Source organism: Adiantum capillus-veneris, chromosome 5 (assembly GCF_014529385.1).
Source record: "Adiantum capillus-veneris isolate H3 chromosome 5, ASM1452938v2, whole genome shotgun sequence".
Taxonomy (NCBI): domain Eukaryota; kingdom Viridiplantae; phylum Streptophyta; class Polypodiopsida; order Polypodiales; family Pteridaceae; genus Adiantum; species Adiantum capillus-veneris.
The window spans coordinates 4,468,687-4,492,891 of NC_140935.1; the positions used below are offsets into that span (position 1 = coordinate 4,468,687).

Genomic DNA, 24,205 nt, shown 5'->3' on the forward strand with positions numbered 1-24,205 from the left:
GTAACTCCCTGCCAACTTATCTTTCTCTCGCTCTGACTATAGTGAATCTATCTCCGATAGATCGCTTGTGCGCTAGTGATCGCATCTCTGACATGGGAGGATCTGTTTGGATTTTGACAGGGGCAACCTTTCCAGTTCATGTGCCAATGATTCTTATTCTGATAGAGAGATAGAGGAGTGAGAGTGCAATGTTGCACATCCCCGTGAGGATTTTGTTGGATACAAAGATGAAAGAGCGAGTGGTGGTACTTTGGGCAGAGAGTTTGGGCACTCAGGGCACCCCTGCTAGTAGAGTGACCACTGGAATTGCTGAGCTTAGTTGCTTCTTCCTCTAGGAGTCTACGGCACGCTTGGCTCCCGCCAAGGAGGAAAGGTGTAGCATGGATAGTGTGTCGTGCTCTCTACAGTGGGTGCTTCTCAGTGCAATGTGCGTGACATCTCACTCAAACAACACGAAAACACTGGAAACAATAGATAACAACCAAATCAACACAGAGACACAGCAGTAGACCAGAATATATGGACTCGACTATCTCAAAGGAACCAGTACAGACTCTGGCGTGGCAACACACTCAGCTCCAGCCCAGAACTCACAGGTACAATGGGGGTGTCGAGGCTCAGATGTGCAGGGATGGTGCAGACATGCTGTGTATAGATTTTCTACTCTAGACGACGACGCTGGACCATATATGAAGAAGATGATAATGATGACCCAACAACTATACTCATATGTCCCACCATAAAGAGCCACCAACGGCTCATAAATGTCAGTCATCTAAGTCTATCTCCAAACTGAGTGGTGGTGATGACCTTGCCAAGATGTCCACTAGACCACCGTCCGTATCCCTGCCACGTGGTGCTACCCAGCCCAGAGAGTCCGTCCAATGTGAACCAGACGAGACCAACTGTAAGACCAATTGTACTAACTGTGTGTCCTGTGAAAGTGACACTGTAGCCTGCTATTGGTTGACCGCCACAAGACCGCTCACTGTCTCGGTGAGAGGAATACTGAAAAATTGTGAAAGAAAACCACTAGGTACCGCGTCTGTACAATGGTGAGCTTCTGATTCTATGGAGTACCCAACTCAATGGCTATACGTATGAAGCAGAGCCTTTGTTCCATGTAACACATCTCTTTGACCCCTCCAGGGATCATGATACAACTGCAGTTCCTACTTAATGTATCTACTACGATCTTTCTTGAAGTCGGTCCTAGGCCCAACCATGACCACACTTGCCTCAAAAGTGGAGTTAAAAACACTGCACTGCTTGCAAACGCCTTACTTTGAATAGGCAGGAACCCAGTATGATTGCATAGTCCAAGAATCCCAATTAGAAAAACAGAATGAGGCTCCACACCAAAGAGATATGCTTGGTTTGGATGGAGTGCATCTTTATCCTCCATAACCATAGTGCGAGGAAAATGACATGGTCCATGCTTGCAGTTGAACCTTGCAACACTTTCTGCAACAACACTCTTCTCGAATAGAGGGATGACCATAAGCCCGAGTAACACCGCAAATAAGGTTAAGCTCGATCGTGATGGCAAAACAAAAAGCATTAACAGCAACAGGATGGCAACCAGGTGAATGCTCGAAAGCCATAAGGAAACAGCCAAAAGGCTCTTCGGCTTGCTCGTCTGCTGTGATCGGATTACAAAAAACTTGCTCTCCCCCTTTGTTTCTCTGGCCATCTCATGTGAACAAGGAAACAAAGCCAGAGGGCCGCTCGATGGTTAAATTACAGGAGGTCTCCGTCTCCTCGCCCGAGAGAGAGAAAGAAGAGAGGATTTAAAAAAAAAGAGTGTGTTTGAGAGAGAGAGAGAGGGAGAGAGGGAGGGAGGGAGTGTGTTTGAGAGAGGGAGGGAGGGAGGGAGAGAGGAATAAGGCGCTTATAAGAGGGCTGCAATGGGAGGGTTACAACTTCCAAGTTGGTAATCCCACACGCTTGAGAGAGGACCAACCAAATCCAAAAGGCTCTGAAGTGCAGGGGAGTTGATTGAGGAAGAGGAGGGTACCGTGTATGATTATGAAGCTTGCGAAGGGGTGGATCAGCGGTGTGGGGGGAGATCAGGCTTAGGCTGAGGCTGGGAGAGGTGGTGCGGCTTGGGCAGGGGGCGAGGGATGGGTAGGGGGGGCAAGGCCAGGTGGGTAGGGGGTGAGGGGTAGGTAGGGTGTCACGTGACACATCCAACCCTATGTGTCCGTGGACAAGCTACAGCACGACAAGGGTTGAGTCAGTCCGGTCAGTCCAGATTTAGGAGTGTTCTGGCACTTTTGTGAGTCTGTTCGCAGACCGTGCATGCCTAGGCACTTAGAGTAGATGCATATCCTTTGGTTGCACACAGCATGATCATAAGCATTCCCATCAGAATTCATCAGAATCCTTTAGGGGAATTTTTTAATGCATTTAACTTATTTTCCCTATTTTTGACATTTTTCACTTATTATTTTAAGTGACTTCTATTGGGAATTGAGTAGCGCAAATTGGGTAAGATAATATATAAGCAAACCTAGGCTAGCACTAATTGGCAGAAGAGCCACAGGCAACAGGTTCCCCCTCTCTCTCAAGCAAGATATTTTTCCTCTTGGTGGCGTTTTTCCTCCAAGCAAGACCTCCCCCATCCTAGCGTTTTCAGCAATAGCCTCATCGCCATAGACCCCAGCATCTAGCGTTTTCAGCATCAGCCTCGTCTCCAGTGCCCTAGCGTTTTCAGCCCACAGTAGCATAGCCACACCCACAACATGGACCAGCATTTTTGACAGTCTAAAACAGCGTTTTCAGCCAGCAGATCTCAGCCTAAACTAGCGCTTTTGACTTCATCAGATTTCAGCCCATTGGCGTCTTTGGACAGCAGAGAAAGTGCATCAGTTGTCAGCCATAGAGTTGGTCTCGTCATCCCCGTGGTCGACATCGACATAGCCTAGACTTGCAAGAGTGGGGCCTTCGGAGGAGGGTTTTACAACGTCTCTGGTGTCGTATTCTCTTCTCTATCTCTCAGTCTCATACACTTTCATGCACAGTATCCATTCACTTTGTTTGTATTCATTGCACTCTCTCATTAAGAAGGGAAGGCTCTCCCTTCCATAAGAACAAAAGGAGCCTTGAGCACAGTTCGGAGCACTCATCTTGAGCAAAGTTCAAACATTCATTCCGCTGCACCTTACATTGGTATCAGAGCTTTGGCAGTGTTCTGTATCACTCAAGGAAAGAACCACATAATTTTTTTTTTCTTATTATGGTCGCACGAACCCAAGTTCGCTTGGGCGTGTCGATTCCTAATCGTGTTTTGGAAGAGTGACAGGAATCTCAGGAAAGAGGGGCTTGTCCAGCCTCCCCTTGTGCTTCTTTTTACTCATTGAGAGCGGACCGTGCACTTAGCGGCCGGCCAATCGACGTGAGGTGGGAAAAAGCAATCTTGGTGTGAGCGCAAGGTCGCCAAGGGGTGTCCCCGCCCGCGGAAAAGAACAGAACTCAGGTGAAGAGAAGATCCTTCTTTAACACAGATTGCAAGAAAAAGAAGAACCTCAAGACCCTCAAGAACCCAAAAACCCAAGACCCACAAGAACCCAAGTTCCTCGTGAACAAAACCCACAACTTCAGTGCGTGGTCATCACCCGAAGCGGAATGGATACTGGCCATGAGAGTGATGGGCAAGAAAGTAGTGAAGAAGAATTTCAGCAGCAGGGAGGTTTTCCTAGCCCTCCCCCTTCGCCATCTATGCCAGGAATTGCACCAAACCCCATGGAAGCTTTGGTTAAGTCGATGATGGACATGATGCAGAGCAAGAGGCGACTCGCATTGCCACGGAGCGTGATTGCGAAGACAAACAGGATCGCGATCGCTTGGCGGCCAAGGAACGGAAAGAAAAAAAAAAGCGGCAAGAAAGGCAGACTTGGAGCAAGATCGCTTGGCGGCTGAAGAAAGAAAGGCTACTATTGAGCGTGAGCTTGTGCAAGCGCGCTTGGTGGCGGACGCAAGATGGGAAGCGGCCGAAGAAAGAAAGGCTACTTTGGAGTTAGAGCGTAAGGCCCAGAGAGAACAACGCATGAACGACTTGGTACTACATGTCCTCACCTCGAAACCCGAACCGGCCAAAGAAGTTGGTGGTTTATCAAGTGGCGCAATCCGAGATTCGGACTCCAATAACCTCGTCACCGAGAAGTTGACGTTTAGTAAGTATGATGGTAAGATGGACGCTAGTGTTATTCATTCTTGGTTGCATCAATTTAATGCTTATTTTGCGACAACTAAGAAGACAGGAAATAGCAAGGTTTTGACGGTAGCTATGTACCTTGCCGGTGATGCCATCAATTGGTACTACGCATGGCAAGAGGCACAGCTAGCCGCCCACCTAAAGGAAGCCGACGGAGACGCGCCCCTTTCCTTCAATTGGGCCAACTTCCAAGACAAGCTCAAGGCGCGGTTTATGTCTCCTCAGTACCTAGCACGATTGAAAGAAGATTGGCGCAATTTCAAGTAACATGGTATGCCAGTCATGTATTTTTCTAACCGTGTTTTGCAGCTCGGCACTCAATTACACAAATCGGATGATGAGTGAAAAGAGGCTTTTCTTTTTGTGATAGACGAATATATCAAGTTTGATGTCGAAGTCTACGATCCAATCGATCTCAACAAGGCGGTAGCGATTGCTCTCGCACAGGAGATGAAGCACAACAAGGGAAAGCCTAAGGAGAACAACACTTCCACAAGTACCTCTCAGACTTCTCAGAACCCTCAGAATGGTAATAACTGTAAGAATGGTAAGAACGGCAACTCTTCTAAACAATCTTCCAATAGTCTCTCAGAAAAGAACTCTCAAAATGAACCTAAGGGTAAGGCTAACACAATTGCTAAACCTAAGCTTACTCCATATGAAAAGGTAGCACAAGGAATTTTAGGAGGATACATCACGTCGAAAGAGCAAAGCGCTTATTCTAAGGAAGGTCGTGGTTTTCATTGTCACATTAAGGGTCACATAAAAAGAACATGTCTTAAGCTTGACTCTAATGAATCTAAAGAATCCATAGAATCCACTTCCTCTGTCAATGCAATGAGTGTGCCCCAAGTTTTTCATGACCCTCCCATTGATGAGTCTCTCATTAAATGTTATGGTCATATGACGGGGCAGCGTTTTGTCATATTGTTTGACCTAGGCAGTATGCATGATGTGATCAGTCCCTCTCTTGTTGAAAGAGCCCGCCTAGAGGTTAGTCAGAAATCTCCTCTGGAGGTCTCTGGCTTCGCTCCCGGTATGGACTCTCTCATCACGAAAGAGTGCCTTGATGTGTTGTTTACAGTTCAACAAGCTGCTTTCTGTAGAAATTTTTTTGTCTCTCCTCTCTCAAGATGTGATATGATTTTGGGCATTCGATGGTTTCGTGAGCATAACCCTCTCATTGATTGGGTGGAAAATACGTTCACTTTTAATGCCAAAAGTGACTCCCATTGTCATTCGTGGAGAGCAAGTTGTTCATTCTCCCTCTCTCATTGCTAATGTGCAGGCGAAGATTGAACGAATTCAGGAGAAGGAGACTCTCTCCGTCTCTTCTTCTCCAAAGAATGACACACAGGATTTGCATGTTGATAAGCATGGTGATTTGAATGATAATAATGAGCATGGTGATTTGGATGACAATGACAAGCATGATGATTTGCATGCTGATCAAGATGTGATTTCTCACAAGCATGATGATTTGCATGAAGATGATGTGAGTGTTCACAAGGATGATGTGTTAGTTGATACTTTCTCTAGTGTAGCTAACCTCATTGCAGAGACAATCAATCACGACGCACTGATCTTGGCTCTCGAGCCTAGGTCCAAAGAACCCTTACAGGAAGTACTATGTATTCGAATGATTCGTCAGCACGCATTGTTTGAGTGTTTCATTCATGATCGTTTCCTTTATTTTCGTCAGCGTCTCTATGTGATCCCTTTTCCTAGCCATGACATATTGTACGTTGAGCACGCTTCACTCATGAATGAGCACGAATGTATGGGGATTGTTCATGAAAAGATGAAAAGTATGCATTCAAGGAAGTCACATTCCATGTCTCTTCCTTGGCACGACACAGTTGTAGAAAGTGCACATGCAAGTATGAGCACCAAGCATGGGCATTTCCGTTGTGAATTGCCACAGTTGATTGCTTTAGATCAGAAGAGAAAGATTCGATCTCATTGTTTGCGTGTGTGTGGTGAACGGTTTGGCACTCCGTCTCTTTGTTCATCTACATTGCATGCATAGTCTTTGAGGAACACAAGATTTTTTCCAGTCACTTTCCATGGAATAGGTATGTTCATGGTTTTGTGTTGGAAATGATTTCATGAATTTTCAGCCATGGAGCTTCTTGAAGAAGAAAGAAGCATGACTCTAGACGAAGTTGAAGCATCGAAGGAGCCACAGAAGACTTTGTGTCGCTTTCGACGCGGCCCAAACAAGCAAGCGTTGCAGACCTTTATGAAGTTCAAGTACCACACAAATCACACATTAGAGTGGGCCGACGAAGAGTCCCTATTCCAGATGCTATTGGCGATCTCCCTCGACGCCATACAGTTCGGTACCAGTACCTCACTTTCAAAAGGAGGGGATGTCACGTGACACATCTGCCCCTATGTGTCCGTGGACAAGCTACATCGCGACAAGGGTTCAGTCGGTCCGGTCAGTCCAGATTTAGGAGTGTCCTGGCACTTTTGTGAGTCTGTTCGCAGACCATGCATGCCCAGACACTTAGAGTAGATGCATATCCTCTGGTTGCACACAACATGATCATAAGCATTCCCATCAGAATCCATGAGAATCCTTCAGGGGAATTTTCCAGTGCATGTAACCTATTTTCCCTATTTTTGACATTTTTCACTTATTATTTTAAGTGACTTTTGTTGGGAACTAAGTAGAGCAAATTGGGTAAGATAATATATAAGCAAACCTAGGCTAGCACTAATTGAGAGAAGAGCAAGGAGAACACAAGCCACAGGCAGCAGGTTCCCCCTCTCTCTCTCTCAAGCAAGATCCTTTCCCTCTTGGTGGCGTTTTTCCTCCAAGCAAGACCTCCCACATCCTAGCGTTTTCAGCAATAGCCTCATCGCCATAGACCCCAGCATCTAGCGTTTTCAGCATCAGCCTCGTCTCCAGTGCCCTAGCGTTTTCAGCCTATAGTAGCATCGCCACACCCACAACATGGACCAGCGTTTTTGACAAGCTAAACAGTGTTTTCAGCCAGCAGACAAACCAGCGTTTTTGACTTCATCAGATTTCAGCCCATTGGCGTTTTGCAGCAGCAGATTTCAGCCCATTGGCGTTTTTGGACAGCAGAGAAAAAGCATCAGTTTTCAGCCATAGAGTCGGTCTATTCATCCCCGTTGTCGACATCGACATAGCCTAGACTTGCGTCAGTTCTCGTTCATCCACTTTGTACCAGTTTGTGCAATCAATAGTAGACCACTCTCGCCAATGAGAGTCGGGCCTTCGGAGGAGGGTTTTACAACGTCTCTGGTGTCGTATTCTCTTCTCTATCTCTTAGTCTCATACACTTTCACGCCTAGTTTCCATTCACTTTGTTTGTGTTTTTTTTTTTTTTTTCCAAAAAAAAGATCCTTCTATTAGTTAATGAAAACTGCCCATAGGGCTACATCCACCTCTGCAAGAGAGGGCTACAACAAGCATGATGGGGAGACTCTCCCAATGAAAAAACAGCATATATACAATGAGGCTAAATCAAGAGATGGGAGGAGGGAAGAGCCACACAGGTGGACAGTAGTGCCATCTGAGCACCCCCTGGACTATGGTGTAGAAAGGCCCAGGGCGTCAGAGTTGAAGGAAAGCCTCGCGGCGCTCCCGCATGCTGTCGGAGCTGCCCTGTAGTCCCTCAAGCTCTCCTCTGAGAGTATGGATCAGCTCTAGCCAAAAGTCACGAACAGTCTTTGCTGGTGGCACAGGACGAGCCTCAAAGATGCGGAAATAGCGGGCCCGCCAGATGAACCAGAGAGCTAGGCCGCTGATGAGCTCCCAACACTCCTCTCTCTCACTGCACCACTCCTGTGGAGTAAGCTCTGTAGAAGGCTGGAGTGTAGGTCGCCCCCCCTGCATCACTATCATCGTGCTGGTGGAAGATAGCTCAAACTAAAGTGCCGGGCCCGTGAGGGTGGACCAAGCCTCTGTCCCCCAAGTGTACTGTCGAGCCGTGGAGAGGGCAGGCATCAGCCGAAGAAGTCGTAGTCACACCTGTTGGGTCGAGGGACAGTCCCAAAGACAGTGATGCTGACTCTCCACCAACTGGTCACAGGCTGCACATGCGGCCGAGAGACCACAATGCACAAGCCAGGTCCCTACTGTTGTGGCTCTGTGTGCAACCAGCCATTGGAACAAAGTACGCGCCTCGGCTGTTTGGAGTCCCACAGCCTCTGCCAAAAAACTTCCAAGAACTCGACTGTTAGGCCCTCCTCCTGCCATTGATGTGCTGCAGCGGGGCGGGCCTCTCTCTGTGCTGTAAGTATATGACGTCCAAGCCGAACAGTGTACTGAAAGAAGGGGACTCCTGGGTGGTCTGCAGAAGAGAAGGGGTCCCTCCATAGCCACTCACCAGGATCCCACTGTACTCGTGCCAGTGGACAACACTCCCAAGCCCATAGCCTCCAGTGTCCAGTCTCAAGAGCTGCTGGGTCAGGGTCTATGATGCAAGTCCTCCCACAGATGCCCACAATTCGGATCCTTTAGAAACAACACTCTGCTACCTGCGGGGCCTCAACTGCAACTCGCTGTAATCATCCCGCACCGTGAATCTCGAAGAACAGGGCTTGGACAGTCTCTGAGCAAGCCCTGACTGAAATGAGAACCTCCAGTCGCGTGAAGGCTCCCATCCACCGGGGTGCTACTGGCTCGAGAAGCGTGAGCCACTCAGCTGGAACTGACTCTGAGATGTCCTGACACATGCTCTGCACTCCTCTCATACCCTGTAGCTGGACAGCCTGCACCTCCTCTGACAAACCTGTGAACTCTAGCCAATCACCTAGAGAGCGCGCTGGACCTGTTGCCATGGGACCCCAAGAAACATGAGGCCGACTCCCAACCAAGTGGCCTCTCTGAGTGCTAACCATGGGGTTCCAGACGAGGGGTTGCCGTAGGCGCCCCTCCGTGCACGTCGCCTGTCTCTGCTCTAGGCCACGCCGTAAGAGCTCCCAAGATTGAAGCACACTTACAGCGAATCGGTCCTTCAGTCTCCTGCTCAAACCAACTCTGCGCAACTCTGTAAAGATCCATTTGGTCGAAGGTTGCCAAGGGCCTCTTGACTGAGGCACCCTGGCACGAAGCCTCTGTAGCAAGAACTCCTTCCAGGGCTCCTCGCCTGGAAGAAGTCCTCTGACGACGAACTTCCCAAGAGGGGCTCTGCTCTGTTGTGTTGGATCAATGATCGCAAGCCCTCCATGAGAACAAGGAAGTGTGATGACCGACCAAGCCACCTTGGCTTGGGCAATCTGAGTGTCGCGACCTGACCAAAGAAAGTTCCTGATCAGCCTCTCTATCTGGCTGATACAAGAACTCGAGAAGATCCAGCAAGAAGTGATGTACCACATAGTCGCCAACAACACCTGGTTGGCAACTACTACTCTACCAGCCAGCGAAAGTCATGCTGAGCTCCAATGTAACAGCTTTCTCTTGATGGACAGGAGAAGAGGAGCAATCTGCTGCTCGGGGGACAAGTCCAAGCCAACCTGACAACCCAAGTACCGAACTGCAGTCCCTGGAGGAATCCACCTGAAACCCTCTCCTGGCATCCAATCTGGCACAGGAGCACTGCCAACTGATAAAGCCACTGTCTTTCTCTAGTTGGTCAGTGCGCCCGATGCACAACAGAAGGTCTGCAAAGCCTGCTCACATCTGTGTAGATTGGCCTCCTCACCCTCTAAGTACAAGGCTGAGCCGTCGGCAAACTCAGCGTCTCGAAGCTCATCTCCCCGTATAGGGAGTGCTAAGCCTCTCAGACCAACCTGCTGTGACACCAAAAATCTGCTCATCGCCTTCCCATAGAACAGAAAGAGAAAGGGGACAAGAGGACAACCCTGTCGGTCTGATCGTGTGAGCATGAAGCGCTCACCTCTACCTCCTGCCAAAAGCACCTGACTGTGAGCCTGTCTGTACGAAGCTGACACCCCTTTGATCCAAGCATCTGAGAAGCCCATCCTGCATAGCGTGCCCTCTAGAAAGTCCTAGTCAACTCTGTCGTATTCCTTCTCAAAATCGAGAAGAAGAATCACAAGGTCCTCCCCACGGAGCTGTGCCAGGGCATAGGCCTCCCAGAAAGTGAAGATGTTGTCAAGGATACTGCGTTCCTTGACAAAACCTGTCTGTGTCCCATGCATAAGGCTCTCCAAAAGTGGTTGAATCCTCAAACTCAGAGCCTTGGCAAGAATTTTGTAGGCTGAATTGAGGATGGTGATGGGGCGCCACTGTCGAATCTCATCCAAGGAGCCACCCTCCTTTGGGATGAGGTAAATCAGGCCCTCACTCATGCTATCCGGCATCACTCCTGTGTGCAGAATGTACTGAAAGGCACTACAAAGATCTGGGCCAAGTAGGTCCCAGTACTCCAAGAAGAAGCTGGGAGTCACCCATCCTCACCTGGACAGCTACCACGAGGGAAGGCCCTAAGAGCCGTGTGCAGATCCTCAAGCTGAAGAGGCATCTCTAGCCTCTGGCCCATCTCCTCAGTCACAAGACAAGGCATCTGTGCCCAAACCTGCTCCCTGCATGCATCCCGTCGCTCTGACTGGGGCTCAGCCGACAGTAACTCACAGTAAAAGTCAGTAGCAACTGCACGCATATCCTCGGGCTCACAAGCAACTGACCCATCGGGTCTCCTCAACTGATTGACCTTGGCATGCGAGTGCCGAGGTCCCACTGTTTTAAAAAACAACACCTGCCACTCTGTCACCCACCTTAGTACACTGAGATGCGTGTCGGTCAAAGGCAAACTCATGACGCCTCTCCTCTGTGCAAGCAAGCTCCTATCGAGCCTGCTGTAACTGCTCCTCCAACCATGGACTGTCTGGATGCTGCTCCTGCATCCTCTGCAGTGAAGCAATGCCTCGTTTGAGGCACTGCTCCTCCTCTCTCCCTGCAGCCCGTCGAGCCAGAGACTCCTGCAGAAAAAAGTGGCTAAGCTGAGCTAGGCCTAAGGCCACTCTGTTTGCAGGTAGACCCTGGCTGTCCATGCCCTCTGTCCAGAGAGCCTCTATCCTCTCTCTGAGTGCTGAGTCCGACAAGACCCGCTCTGCGATGCGAAGCATGGTGCTCCCACTCCTCTGCCTGTCTGCCACTGTGAGGATCACTGGTGCATGGCCCGAGAAGGATGTACCTGCCAGGATGCCCACTGATCCCCCCAAGTTAGTGAAGTGGTCACTAGTGTAGAAGCGATCTATCCGCGATAGATTCACTCCTCCCACTCTGCGGTCCGATCTAGAGAAAGCAAGACTCTCTGGAGGCCTCACAAAGCCAAAATGATGCCATGTGTCCGAGACCCTCAAAGTCATACACAACCTCTCCCAAGCTGCTAACTCGACTCCATGCACAGTAGCATGGCTGCCTCCGATCCTGTCAGAAGGGTCCTCCAACATGTTGAAGTCCCCTCCTACACACCAATGGTCAACCTGTGGCAAAGACTCAACAATCTGTGACCAAAACTATGCACGAGCACTCGTCACGTTGGGCGCATAGATGTTCAGGAAGCCCACAAGGCCACCCTTAACTTGCATAGTAATCCACTGAGCCTTGCCTTGCACAATAATCCCTCTGCCCACAATGGCCTGCTGCAATGAGTCCGCAATAGTCATACATACCCCACCCTGGATGCCTCCAGGTCCAAAAGCAGCTGACCAAAAGATATCATAACGTCCACGCAAAATCTGACCACATCGCCGAATGCGGCTCTCAGACAAATGGTGCTCGTGAAGCATAAGGAGATCAATCTCTCCTCCCACAAGGCAATGCTGAAGCTCCTGACGCAATCGGCCCCGCTGTCACTGAAACAGGGGCCCACCTAGTCCCTGCACGTTCAACGAGACGATCCTCATGGGGAGCGAGAGAGAACAGATGCTGCTGCAACAGCAAGATGGGTTATCTTCGAGGTTGGCTCGGATGGGGAGTAATCCGCATCCGAGCGTCCTCTAGATAGGCAAGACTGCAGCGAGTGCCTGGCCCAAGCCCAAGCAGAGCGAGCCGTGCGTAAATCAACCTCCTCTGTCCAGGAGTCCTCATGAATGTATACATAGCAAGGCAAACACTGCATATCAGCAAAAAAGTACACCACAATGTGCCTACATCCTGCTGAATCTGGGGGTGTCACCGCAAACTTGGCCAGTGGCCACAAAGCCTGCAGCAAATCTTTAACTCCAAGTTCTCCCATGTGGTGAGAGAACTCGAGAACCTGTGTATGCAACCATCCCACCACTGAGTCGAGGGACCACTCTGTCTCGGTCTTACCACAGAGGGGGAAAGAGAAACCAATTGCTGAGTCCAAGGCCTCTGTCCCCCTAGCGGCGAGGAACAAAGCATGGACCCTGAAGCAGACTGCCTCGTGGTCTGCTGCGGAATCGCCGAGAAAGCGAGTGAACCCGTAATCGAAGAAATCGCAGCGGCGTCAGAGGTCAATGCTCGTCAGACCCCGAGGGATAGCTGCAAGGGAAGATGTCTGAATCTGTAGAGGGGGCCGCAAGAAAGGCTGACCCTCTCTCGCTAGGAGACTTATGGCAAAAGCGCTGCCAAGAGATCTCCTAGCCGCCGGCGAGGGACCAGTCCTGTGAGTCGATTGTGGTACTGAAGCAGGAGGAGGGGGAGAAGGAGCTGGGGGGGGGGGGGGGGGGGGGGGGACGGAGAAGAAGAGAAGCGAGGTGGGGAGTGGACGGGAGCAGAGGGTGGGGGGGGGGGTATGAGGAGGAGGAGGGGAACTCTGAAGGGGGGGCGGCTGGCGAGGGTGAAGCGGAGGTGGATGCTGGTGTAGGGGGCTCCTCCTCCTCAAGAGGACCAAAGCGGTTCCCCGTGGGAACCCACTGCTGCTGAGTAGGCACCTAAGGGCCACTCTGAGTGCCAGGCTGTCGCTGTGGCCCCTGGCGTCGGCGGCCACGGGCGTGCTGCCACCCCTCCTCCGTTGGAGCCCCAGGCTCGGAGGGTGGCGCTGAATCTGTGTGCTGTGCCGCTGGCTGTGGCTGCGGCCCAGCCTTGGCACGCTGGGGTTGAGGCTGAGGTGCAGGTCATGGCCTCCTCCGTGGACAGGCCTTCGCTAGGTGGCCCATCTGTCTGCAAATGAAGCATTGGTTTGGGAGACCCGAGTACTCCACACTCTGTCTAAACCAACCCCCACTCACCCGAGGTAGAAGGATGACCTTTGGGAGAGTGTGGGTATCTCTGACCAAAACTCGAACTGAAGGGATGCCAGCCGCCTTGGCAGCTACTGATGCTGCCATACGAGGTGTCTCCAGGACAGTCCCTATGGCGGAGCCAATCGTGGAGAGAAGTGGAAGGTACTCCCTCCGTAAACCCGGAAAGCAGATTGAGATGGGGATGTCTTCCTCCTCTACTAGCACATCCGAAGTCGGGTCAAAACTATGTTGCCACTGTCGAAAGTGGGCGCGTGATGCTCGGATGGCCAGTGGACTCATAGCTATGACCTTGGAGGCCATCTCGGAAGTCTCGAACTCGATCTGGTATTACCCCTGTCCGAGAATCTGGACATCCAACATCTTGCCACCTCTGCGAGAAGGCGGGCCCGGAGAAGGTCTCGCAGCTCTCCTCTGCTAGGTCGGGTGCCGAGAACTTTGCAGATGACCGAAGTCGCCTGCAAACGCTCTACCTTTGCGGGAAGGCTCGCTTGCTCTATCGGCAAAAGAGCAAGTCGAATGGTGGGCTCAGCGGGGTCGGGCGAGGGGGCTTCAGGCGAGTCCCTCTGTGGCGAAGCTGGAGCCTCCATCTGTGTCTACTGCTGTGGCGTAAGAAGAGGATGGCCGGCGGAATCTGGAACTTGGCACGCAAAGGACTGCCCCAAAACTGAGTTAATGCTGTATGTACCGATATGCAGGATGCAACTGTGAGGAAAAAGAGCAGGCGGGACGGGGGGGGGGCAACGGATGGGGACGGCTAATGCGGGAGCGCTAGCAACAGCGGGCGGGGGCAATGGTGGGAGCGGCTGCAAAACAGGGGGTCGGCAGCGGCGGCAGTGGCGGGCGAGGCTGCAGCAGCGGCAGCGTCGCGAGCTGCTATAGCAGGGGTGGGGTAGCGCGCGGACAAGCAGGGCAGCAAGGGGGGCAGTGAGGGCTGGCGGGGGGGCAGAGAGGACAGGCGAGCAGCATTGGGGTGGGGGGGCGATGGCGCAGCGTAGGGGGGACAGCAGCAGCGAGTCAGCAGAGGGGGGGTGCATTTGCCCCTCTTTGAAAATGAAGTCCACTGCTTCTGCTTGTTCTACTTTGTTTGTGTTCATTGCACTCTCTCATTAAGAATGGAAGGCTTTCCCTTCCATAAGAACAAAAGCAACCTTGAGCACAGTTCGGAGCACTCATCTTGAGCAAAGTTCAAACATTCATTCCGCTGCACCTTACATCGGGGGCGAGGGGTAGGTAGGGTGCGATAGGTGGGTGGGTGGGTAGGGGCGAGGAGTGGGTAGGGGGACGAGGGGTAGATAGGGGGGCGAGGCTTGGGCAGGGGACGAGAGGTGGGTGGGTAGGGGAACAAGGGGTAGGTAGGGGGCGAGGGGTGGGTGGGGGGCCGAGAGGGGGAGGGTAGGGGCGAGGAAAGGAGTGTAGGGGTGAGTAGGGGGTGGGTAAGGGCGAGGAGGGAGGGAGGGGGTAGTGAGGGGAGATGGCACTCAAGCGGAGAGATATCATAATCAGGGAACTCATCAAGATTGAAATCAACATTGTTTTTGTTGTATCCCGTCTCGAGGGAGCTTTGTGAAGGGAGTTCACTAGACATAGAGGAGAGCTTTGTTCAGATCAGAGAAGCAGACAGCGATGGGGCTGATGTTGAAGGGGGGTGAACTCCTATAGAGGAGATTTCTTTCCGCTTCTATGATTCTATATAGACTCACCAAATCCAAAGGCTACCACCAAGGGCGCATGGGGAGTAGCTTCTGTGACCTTCAACCTTTGTGCTGGCTTAGGTGGCCTATTAGGTTTAGTTACTGTGGAAACATTGGAAGAGGGTGTACCTCTAGGCAAAGAGTGAATAGAGACTCCATAACAAGGCATAGATTTGGTAGCGTCCAACCACTCTAACAGATCCTCATCTGACCCGTCAGGTGGACTAGGCTGTTCCAATTCAAGGTTGGTTTCTATGGACAAAGAACTATGTTGTACGACGGGATCCATGCCTCCTTCTAGGCGAATGGGTTGCATCGGGGAGCCAGGAGTATGTATCCACATGGCATCGTTTCCCCAACCATGAAGTGCTTTAGTGTGTATGTATCCACATGGCATCGTTTCCCCAACCATGGTCTACTAATGAGCAAGGGAATTCCGCCCTCAACCTGGGGAAGACGAACCACAACAAAATCCAAGTTAAAAGTAAAGTCTTGTATCTGCAGAGGGACCTCGTCTACTATTCCCACAGGGTAGACAATCCTCTGGTCTGCCAAAGTCACTGTAAAGGGAGCGGGCCGGGTAGGCTGGAGACCCAATGCCAACATAGTGAATTCGGGCATCAAGTTGATACCCGACCCACCATCCAGTATGACACCAGAAAAGTCGCGCTCTAGAATAGACGCGGTGAAACGAAGACTCCTGTAATCAGTGAGCAGAGCAGAGCGAAATGAAATCATGTAGGACTCTAAGGGCTGCACTGGTAGGTGCCCGCCACTAGACCCTGCACCAGGATAGAGAGATTGAATGATGGAAAGGGTGTCACTTCGAAAAGATGCATTAGGTCGAAGCATTTCGCCCAACATAGTGAAATTGGGCATCAAGTTGATACCCGACCCACCATCCAATATGACACCGGAAAAGTCGTGCCCTAGAATAGACGCGGGGAAACGAGGACTCCTATAGTCAGTGAGCAGAGCAGTGCGAAATGAAATCATGCAGGACTCTAAGGGCTGCACTGGTAGGTGCCTGCCACTAGACCCTACACCAGGATACAGAGATTGAATGATGGAAAGGGTGTCACTTCAAAAAGTTACATCAAGTCGAAGCATTTCGTACAATGACACTTGCTGAAAGGTGTTTTTCAAGATAGTCTCTACTGTAAGATTTTCTTTTTCTACCAGTGGTTTCTCTGGTACCTTGATCTTCTGTAGATCGGAAACTGCTTCCAAGAAAGCTTCATCAATATCGGAGAGCAAAGATTTGGATTCTTTCTTGGCACTAGAGGATGGCTTGTCAAACAGCTCAACGCAGGGTATCCACTGTCGTGAGAATGTGTGGGGGAGTTGAACTTGCCGGAATGCTAAGATCGAGAGAAGCTCTCTGGGCCCGAGTGGGGACATCCGATGGCTCCTCTTACCAATTGCAACTTATTTTGAGGGGTAACCACATGGGTAGAAGGGGGCGGCTGAGGAACGGTGCTAACTGTTATAAGATTGAGCTTGGGAAAGGTTTTGACTTGGGTTCGAAGCCGTGGATGCACAAAGTTTAGGGCAATCCTTACTGTAGTGATCCTTCGTTTCAGGGCAATGACGGTAGGGAGGGGACCCTTCGGGCAGAGGACATTTGCTTTGGTAATGACCATATTCCCCGCATCTGTAGCACAAAATGGGCCGATTCAATGGGCGAGGTGGTCCTTACTCCTGGTGCATGGAGTTGGAGGTGGAGGCATAGAAGCTTTGAGGTGATGAGGGAGCATAGGTATGATAAAAGTTGTGAGACAGAAAAGTACTTTGCATACCTTGCATATGAGGGGCTGTCAATAAAGGTGGCATGTAGTGTGGATGGCCACAGGGAGAAACCATGTTGGATGTATGTGGTGGCCCTTGTTGAAGAGTAGGACCAAGACTTTGCTGTATTTGCGCAATCCCTTGAGGTAGTAGCAGTCCTTGTCCTCATGTCCAGACTTTTCACAGAAGTGGCAGTAAACCCGAAGGGGACATTCATGTGGAGGGTGCCCTGGAGAGCGGCATGAGCTACACCAAACCATAGCCTTAGTCTCCTGCTGAGACTTGAGCTCTTCTAGCTCACGCTTGATCTGTTCCAATGCCTCGTGATGTGGAGATTTTTCCGGTCTAAGAGAATAGGACCTCTCCTCTTGAAGTGCTCCTTGTAACTTCAGTGCTTCTAACTCCCTGCATAGAGAAAGCAAGGGGTTAGAGGGATTTTCCGGGAGTGCTCCGGGAGTGCTGAGGCAGTCTCCACTTGAAGGGGGTCCTTGATCATCCTCCTTGCTCCTTCTATCTTGGTAGCGACCGCTATAAACTCCTCCAAAGATGCTTCAGGTCAAAGACTTTCATGTAGTTTCTGTTGAGACATCTTTGGAAGATCTTTCTCTACCCACTTCTTGACCATAAATTCCCCTGGTTGCTGAGGAAGCTTGGAACCCAGAGACTTGGTTTTAGTCATTAGTTCTGCAAAAGTCTCCTCTGGCTGGAGCACCATGTTGGCCAACTCATCCAAAACCTTTTCCTGGAAGTCCCCTAGCTTGAATGCTACACATAACTGTTGTCTTAAAGCTGCCCAAGTTGGAAAGTGATTCTCTCCAAACTGACTGTACCACTTGTCTGCTAAACCATCCAAGGTTGATGGAAACAACACCAAATAAGCATCTTCTCTATTAAGACCACGAGCTCTACAGAGAGATACAAACCTCCTTGCATCGTCTGCATCTTTTGACGAGAGTCCCTTGAAAGTAGGAAACTTGATGTTTACCTTGGCCAAAACATTGGTCAACTCCTCCATGGCCCCTTTCTCAGGAGCCTGTTGCTCAAGAGCTTGTTGTAACAAAATGGGAGAGGGCTTTATTGGGGAAGGTGACCTGGAAGATGTATAACCGGATGGAGGAATGGATGATGCCGTATGTGGAGGTATGGGTGATGGGGTTGGTGGACTTCTACTAGGTACCAAGGGTTGATGCCTTCTGTGGTAGTACTTCAGAGGACTTAGTGCGCTTTGACGCTCTAATGACCGCCTTGTATGTGTCATGCAGTAACCACAAACCCAACCAAGTAACCACAAACCCAACCAAGCTTTGGGCAAGAAGACCTTTAACTGGCTGAACACAGGTCTAGACTATACTAGACTAGGGCGAGTGACTAGACCAGGGACGAGGAAGGACTAGACCAGGGACGAGGAAGTACTAGACCAGGACGAGAGCTTGGTTGGACCAGGGTGAGAGAGGACCAGACCAGCAGGGCGAGAGACTAGGTCAACTAGACTAAGCTGTCTAGGGTGAAACTGGACTAGACCAGAAGGTTGCACTGGGCAAGGCGAAGTAGGCAAGTCTAGGTAAACCAGCTAGCTCCTCGATGTGTACCTCAACAGAGAGTGAGACTTCAATTGAGGTCCCACCGTGATCGCCAAAAATCAGAGCACCTGTAGCGTGGATAGTGTTTCGTGCTTTCTACAGTGGGTGCTGCTCAGTGCAATGTGCGTGACATCTCACTCAAACAGCAGGAAAACACAGGAAACAATAGATAACAACCAAATCAACACAGAGACACAACAGTAGACCATAACATATGGACTCGACTATCTCAACGGAACCAATACAGACTCTGGCATGGCAGCACACTCAGCTCCAGCCCAGAACTCACGGGTACAATGGGGGTGTCGAGGCTCAGATGTGTAGGGATGGTGTAGACGTGCTGTGTGTATAGACTCTCTACTCTAGACGACGACGCTCGACCATAGATGAAGAAGATGATAATGATGACCCAACAGCTACTACTCATATTTCCCACCATAAAGAGCCGCCAACGACTCATAAATGTCAGCCATATAAGTCTATCTCCAAACTGAGTGGTGGTGATGAATTGGTTACAATGTCCACTAGACCACAGTCCGTATCCCTGCCACGTGTCGCTGTCCAACCTAGAGAGTCCGTCCAGTGTGAACCAGACCAGACCAACTGTACTAAGTGTGTGTCCTGTGAAAGTGACACTGTAGCTTTCTACAAAGGGAAGCGTCTCAGACACTTCCTTACAGCAAGATGCAGGAGCACCACTTTGGAAATCCTTGGTTGGAGTAGCAGATACAACAAGCTCGATAGGAGCTGACCACGATTGAGGAGTGGCGTCATGAGTTTGCCTTTCATTGGCAGGCATCTCAATGGATCCAGATGGGCGATAGAGTTGTTGGTGAGTTCTTTGAAACTGTGGGGCCTCCCCATGCATATACTAGTGTTAGCCAGTTGAGGATCCCCGATGGGTTAGCTGCTTCAGAGCATGAGGATATCCGTTTAGTTGCTGCTGACTTTTACTATGAGTTGCTTTTGGCCTTTACTATGAGTTGCTTTTGGCTAAGCCACAGTTAGAGCTCCAGGATGCATGCAAAGAGCAGGTTTGGGAAGAGATGCCTTGCCTAGTTACTGAGGAGATGCGGCAAAGACTAGAGATGCCTCTTCAATTGGAGGAGCTTTACGAGGCCCTCAGGGCACTCCCCCAAGGTAGCTGTCCGGGGAGGATGATTTGACTCCCATTTTTTTTCTTGGAGGATTGGGAGTTGCTTAATTTGGATCTTTGTTCGTCTACCAACACATTTTGCATGAGTGAGGGTCTGATATACCTTATCCCCAACGAGGGGAACTCCTTGGATGAGATTTGGCAGAGGTGGCCGATCACTATTCTCACCTCAACCTACAAAATCTTAGCAAAGGCTCTGAGTTTGAGAATTGAGCTGCTACTTGAGAGCATTATACAGGAGACTCAGACAGGTTTTGTCAAGGAGTGCATCACCCTTGACAACATCTTTACCCCTTTGGGAGGCGTTTGCCCTTGTACCTCTTCAAAGAGAGGTTCTTGTGATACGCCTCGATTATGAGAAGACTTGTGACAGAGTTGGTTGGGATTTCCTGGAGGGCACTTTGCGTAGGATGGGGTTTTCAGATGAGAAGGGTCTCATAGCCGAGCTCTTGTATGGCTTTTGGGAGTGGCTGTCGAGGAGAGGTATTGTGTTTCAGTGGTTAGTTGCGTATTGGTCTACAACAATTGGGAGTTGGTTGGTAAACAATGGCTTCTTGTTAGCATGTGCAGCTTGTGGCCATCCTTTACAGAGTCAATGTCACTATTTGTGGGATTGCCCCATGGCACAACAGGTTTGGCTTCGGGGTTTTCAACTGATGCTATCCCTTTCCACAACTAGATAGTACATTTGAGGTGCTGCAGCCTAGTCCACACTCATGGGCCTTGTGCTGCATTTTGAGTTGGCTTCTACCAACAGGATGATAGTGATTCAGGGTTTCGACCTATACTTCAGCTTGCCACAGAGCTCATCCCCCAAGAGTGGTGCAATGATAGAGTGGTGTTGGAAGCTCGTTTGCGGCCTGACACTCTGGTTCATCTGTCGGTCCTGCAGCTTTTGCATCTTTGAGGCTCGCCCTGTCCCACCAGCAAAACTTTTCGTGACATTTGGCTAGAGCTAATTCATACCCTTAGCGGTCAATTTGAGAGACTTCATGGAAGCTCCGATCACATGCAGGAGCGTTGGGAGGCTTTCTTGCAACTTTGGCGCCCAGGGCCTTTCTTCACCATGGTTCAGGGTGTCTAGATGGCACTACCGGCCACCAGTGTGGCTCTTTCCTCCTCCCATCTTGTGATCTAGCCCTCATTGTACATACTTTGTTTGACTCTCCATTTTTTTGATGTATGCCTCTCTTGCATAGGTGGTTTGTAACCTTTGGGCAGTTTTTATTAACTAATGGAAGGATATTTTTCTTTCAAAAACAAAAACCATGGTATATCCTTTGTTTTTTCAATTCAGCTGCTACAAGTGCATTTGTGCATTTGGAAAGCTCACTATCTGAGATTGCAGAGTCCCTTGCCTAATTTCCACTAAACAGAGCTGGAAGGTCTGCATAGCTTTGACTATCAATTGCCCTTGAAACGGTAGGTAGACTCACATACTCCATAGCTTAGCAAAGTACTCATTGGTCTACGCAAGCCTTATCCTACTACATACACCCTCTGTCTCATCTTCCTTGGACATGGCATCAGAAGAAGTTCCACCTTATGGTAGATATTGTCGCTTCTTGGAGCATAGAGACATCATGGGATGCTTCTTGTGTCCATCCTTGAAGAAGCTTGTTGAAGGGTAGTTCATTAAACAGAGAGGAGGTTGAGGGTTGGGCTAACTCTTGTAAAGGAAAATTTTTCCTTTTCTTTGGTCCTTTAGGGGCTCACCAAACCCAAAGGCTTCTGTTGTAGGAGCATATGAAGGATCATATTCTCTGACCTGGACCACTGTATCTCGGCTAGGCGTGACACTAGGGACGGCTAGTGTAGGACGTTGGAAGATGTCGTATTCTCTGTTGGCAAAGATTAAATAGACCCCATAACAAGGCAAAGACTTGGTAGCTTCCAACCACTCAAGCAGGTCTTCCTTTGGTATGTAAGGTGGAGTAGGCTATTATAGTTTGGATTTGGACTCCATAGACAAAGAACTATGGTGAACCACAAGATCCATCCCTCCTTCAAGGCGAATGGGGTTTCATTGGGGAGCCAGGAGTGTGGATCCACATGGCGTCATTTCCCGAATCACGTAGGTTGATACCTCGATAGAGGCCAACAATCAGCCAGTTGATGGTTGGCAGCAAGTGCCTGGCCCCCGCGACAGGGATGAGCTCACCACATTGCATCCCGTGGCAGTCGACCTCTTACAGCTTAGTAGGTTGGGTTTTGACTGGGAACTGTTTTGATCCCCTTGAGCAGGATCCCCCTGAGGAGGCTCGCTCCACCCCAGCTTCGTCACCCCCCCCCCCCCCCCCCCCCCCCCCCCCCCCCCCCCCCCCCCCCCCCCCCCCCCCCCCCCCCCTCTCCCCTCGCCCTCCATCCTCAGACGCCTCTGCTTTGCCTCCCCCTCCTTCACCCCCACCCCCACCCCCACCCCCTCCTTCCGCTCCTCTCTCCCCGGTGGGGCCTTAGCCTCATCTCCCGACCCATCCCGCTCTCCTCCTTAGGCGCAAGAGATTGGACACACTTCTGCAGCGCAACGTTCTCTTGGTGGTGCTTTCGCTACGAGGCGCTTGGCTTGGTAGGGACAACCCCATCTGAGACCGCCACTTCTGGGTCAAACCTCTCCCTTTGCAGCAGCCCCTCGGGGATTGACCAGCTCCAACATTCGCTAGCATTGGGACTTCTTTTTTTTTCTTTTCCGAGAAATAGATCCTTCTATTAGTTAATGAACACTGCCCATAGGGCTACATCCACCTCTGCGAGAGAGGGCTACAACAAGCATGATGGGGAGACTCTCCCAATGAAGAAACAACATATATACAATGAGGCTAAATCAAGAGATGGGAGGAGGGAAGAGCCACACAGGTGGACAGTAGTGCCATCTAAGCACCCCCTGGACTATGGTGTAGAAAGGACCAGGGCGCCAGAGTCGAAGAAAAGCCTCGTGGCGCTCTCGCATGCGGTCGGAGCTGCCCTGTAGTCCCTCAAGCTGTCATGTGAGAGTATGGATCAGCTCTAGCCAAAAGTCACGTATAGTCTCTGCTGGTGGCACAGGACAAGCCTCAAAGATGCGGAAACAGTGGGCCCGCTAGATGAACCAAAGAGCTAGGCCGTTGAGGAGCTCCCAACACTCCTCTCTCTCACTGCACCACTCCTGTGGAGTAAGCTCTGTAGCAGGCTGGAGTGTAGGTCGCCCCCCCTGTATCACTATCATCCTGCTGGTGGAAGATAGCTCAAACTGAAGTGCTGGGCCCGTGAGGGTGGACCAAGCCGCTGCCCCCCAAGTGTACTGTCGAGCCGTGGAGAGGGCAGGCATCAGCCGAAGAACACGTAGCCACACCTGTTGGGCCGAGGGACAGTCCCACAGATAGTGACGCTGACTCTCCACCAACTGGTCACAGGTTGCACATGCGGCCGAGAGACTACTATGCACAAGCCAACTCCCTACTGCTGTGGCTCTGTGTGCAACTAGCCACTGGAACAAAGTGACGCGCCTCGGCTGTCTGGACTCCCACAGCCTCTGCCAAAAAGCTGCCAAGCACTCGACTGTGAGGCCCTCCTCCTGCCAATGACGTGCTGCAGCGGGGCGGGCCTCTCTCTGTGCTGCGAGTATATGACGTCCAAGCCGAACAATGTACTGAAAGAAGGGGACTCCTGGGCGGTCTGCAGAAGAGAAGGGGTCCCTCCATAGCCACTCACCAGGATCCCACTGTACTCGTGCCAGTGGATAACACTCCCAAGCCCATAGCCTCCAGTGTCCAGTCTCAAGAGCTGCTGGGTCACGGTCTATGACGCAAGTCCTCCCACAGATGCCCACAACTCGGATCCTCTGGAAACAGCACTCTGCTACCTGCGGGGCCTCTACTACAACTCGGTGTAATCGTCCCCCACCCTGAAGCTCGAAGAACAGGGCTGGGACAGTCTCTGAGCAAGCCCTGACTGAAATGAGAAACTCCAGTCGTGTGAAGGCTCCCATCCACCGGGGTGCTACTGGCTCGAGAAGTGTGAGCCACTCAGCTGGAACTGACTCTGAGATGTCTTGACACATGCTCTGCACCCCTCTCATGCCTTGTAGCTAGACAGCCTGCACCTCCTCTGACAAACCTGTGAACTGTAGCCAGCCACCTAGAGAATGCGCTAGACTTGCCGCCATGGGACCCCAAGAAACATGAGGCCGACTCCCAACCAAGTGGCCTCTCTGAGTGCTAACCATGGGGTTCCAGACGAGGGGCTGCCGTAGGCGCTCCTCCGTCCACGTCGGCTGTCTCTGCTCTAGGCCACGCCATAAGAGCTCCCAAGATCGAAGCAAACTCATAGCGAATCTGTCCTCCGGTCTCCTGTTCAAACCAACTCAGCGCAACTTTGTAAAGATCCATCTGGTCGAAGGTTGCCAAGGGCCTCCTGACTGAGGCATCCTAGCACGAAGCCTCTGCAACAAGAATTCCTTCCAGGGCTCCTCGCTTGGAAGAAGTCCTCTGACGACAAACTTCCCAAGAAAGGCTCTGCTCTGCTGTGCTGGATCAATGATCCCAAGCCCTCCCTGAGAACAAGGAAGTGTGATGACCGACCAAGCCACCTTGAGTATCCCGACCTGACCAAAGGAAGTTCTTGATCAGCCTCTCTACCTGGC

The 24,205-nt window shown here is 50.9% G+C and overlaps 1 protein-coding gene and 1 pseudogene across 2 annotated transcripts in view; one reads left to right on the top strand and one right to left on the bottom strand.

The window, feature by feature from the left end:
• The window catches only part of LOC147456809 (uncharacterized), a 101,471-nt gene that overhangs the window by 18,596 nt on the left and 58,670 nt on the right, over positions 1 to 24,205 (top strand). The window lies entirely within an intron of this gene.
• LOC147456810 (diacylglycerol O-acyltransferase 2D pseudogene) lies at positions 1,070 to 1,693 on the bottom strand (annotated as a pseudogene).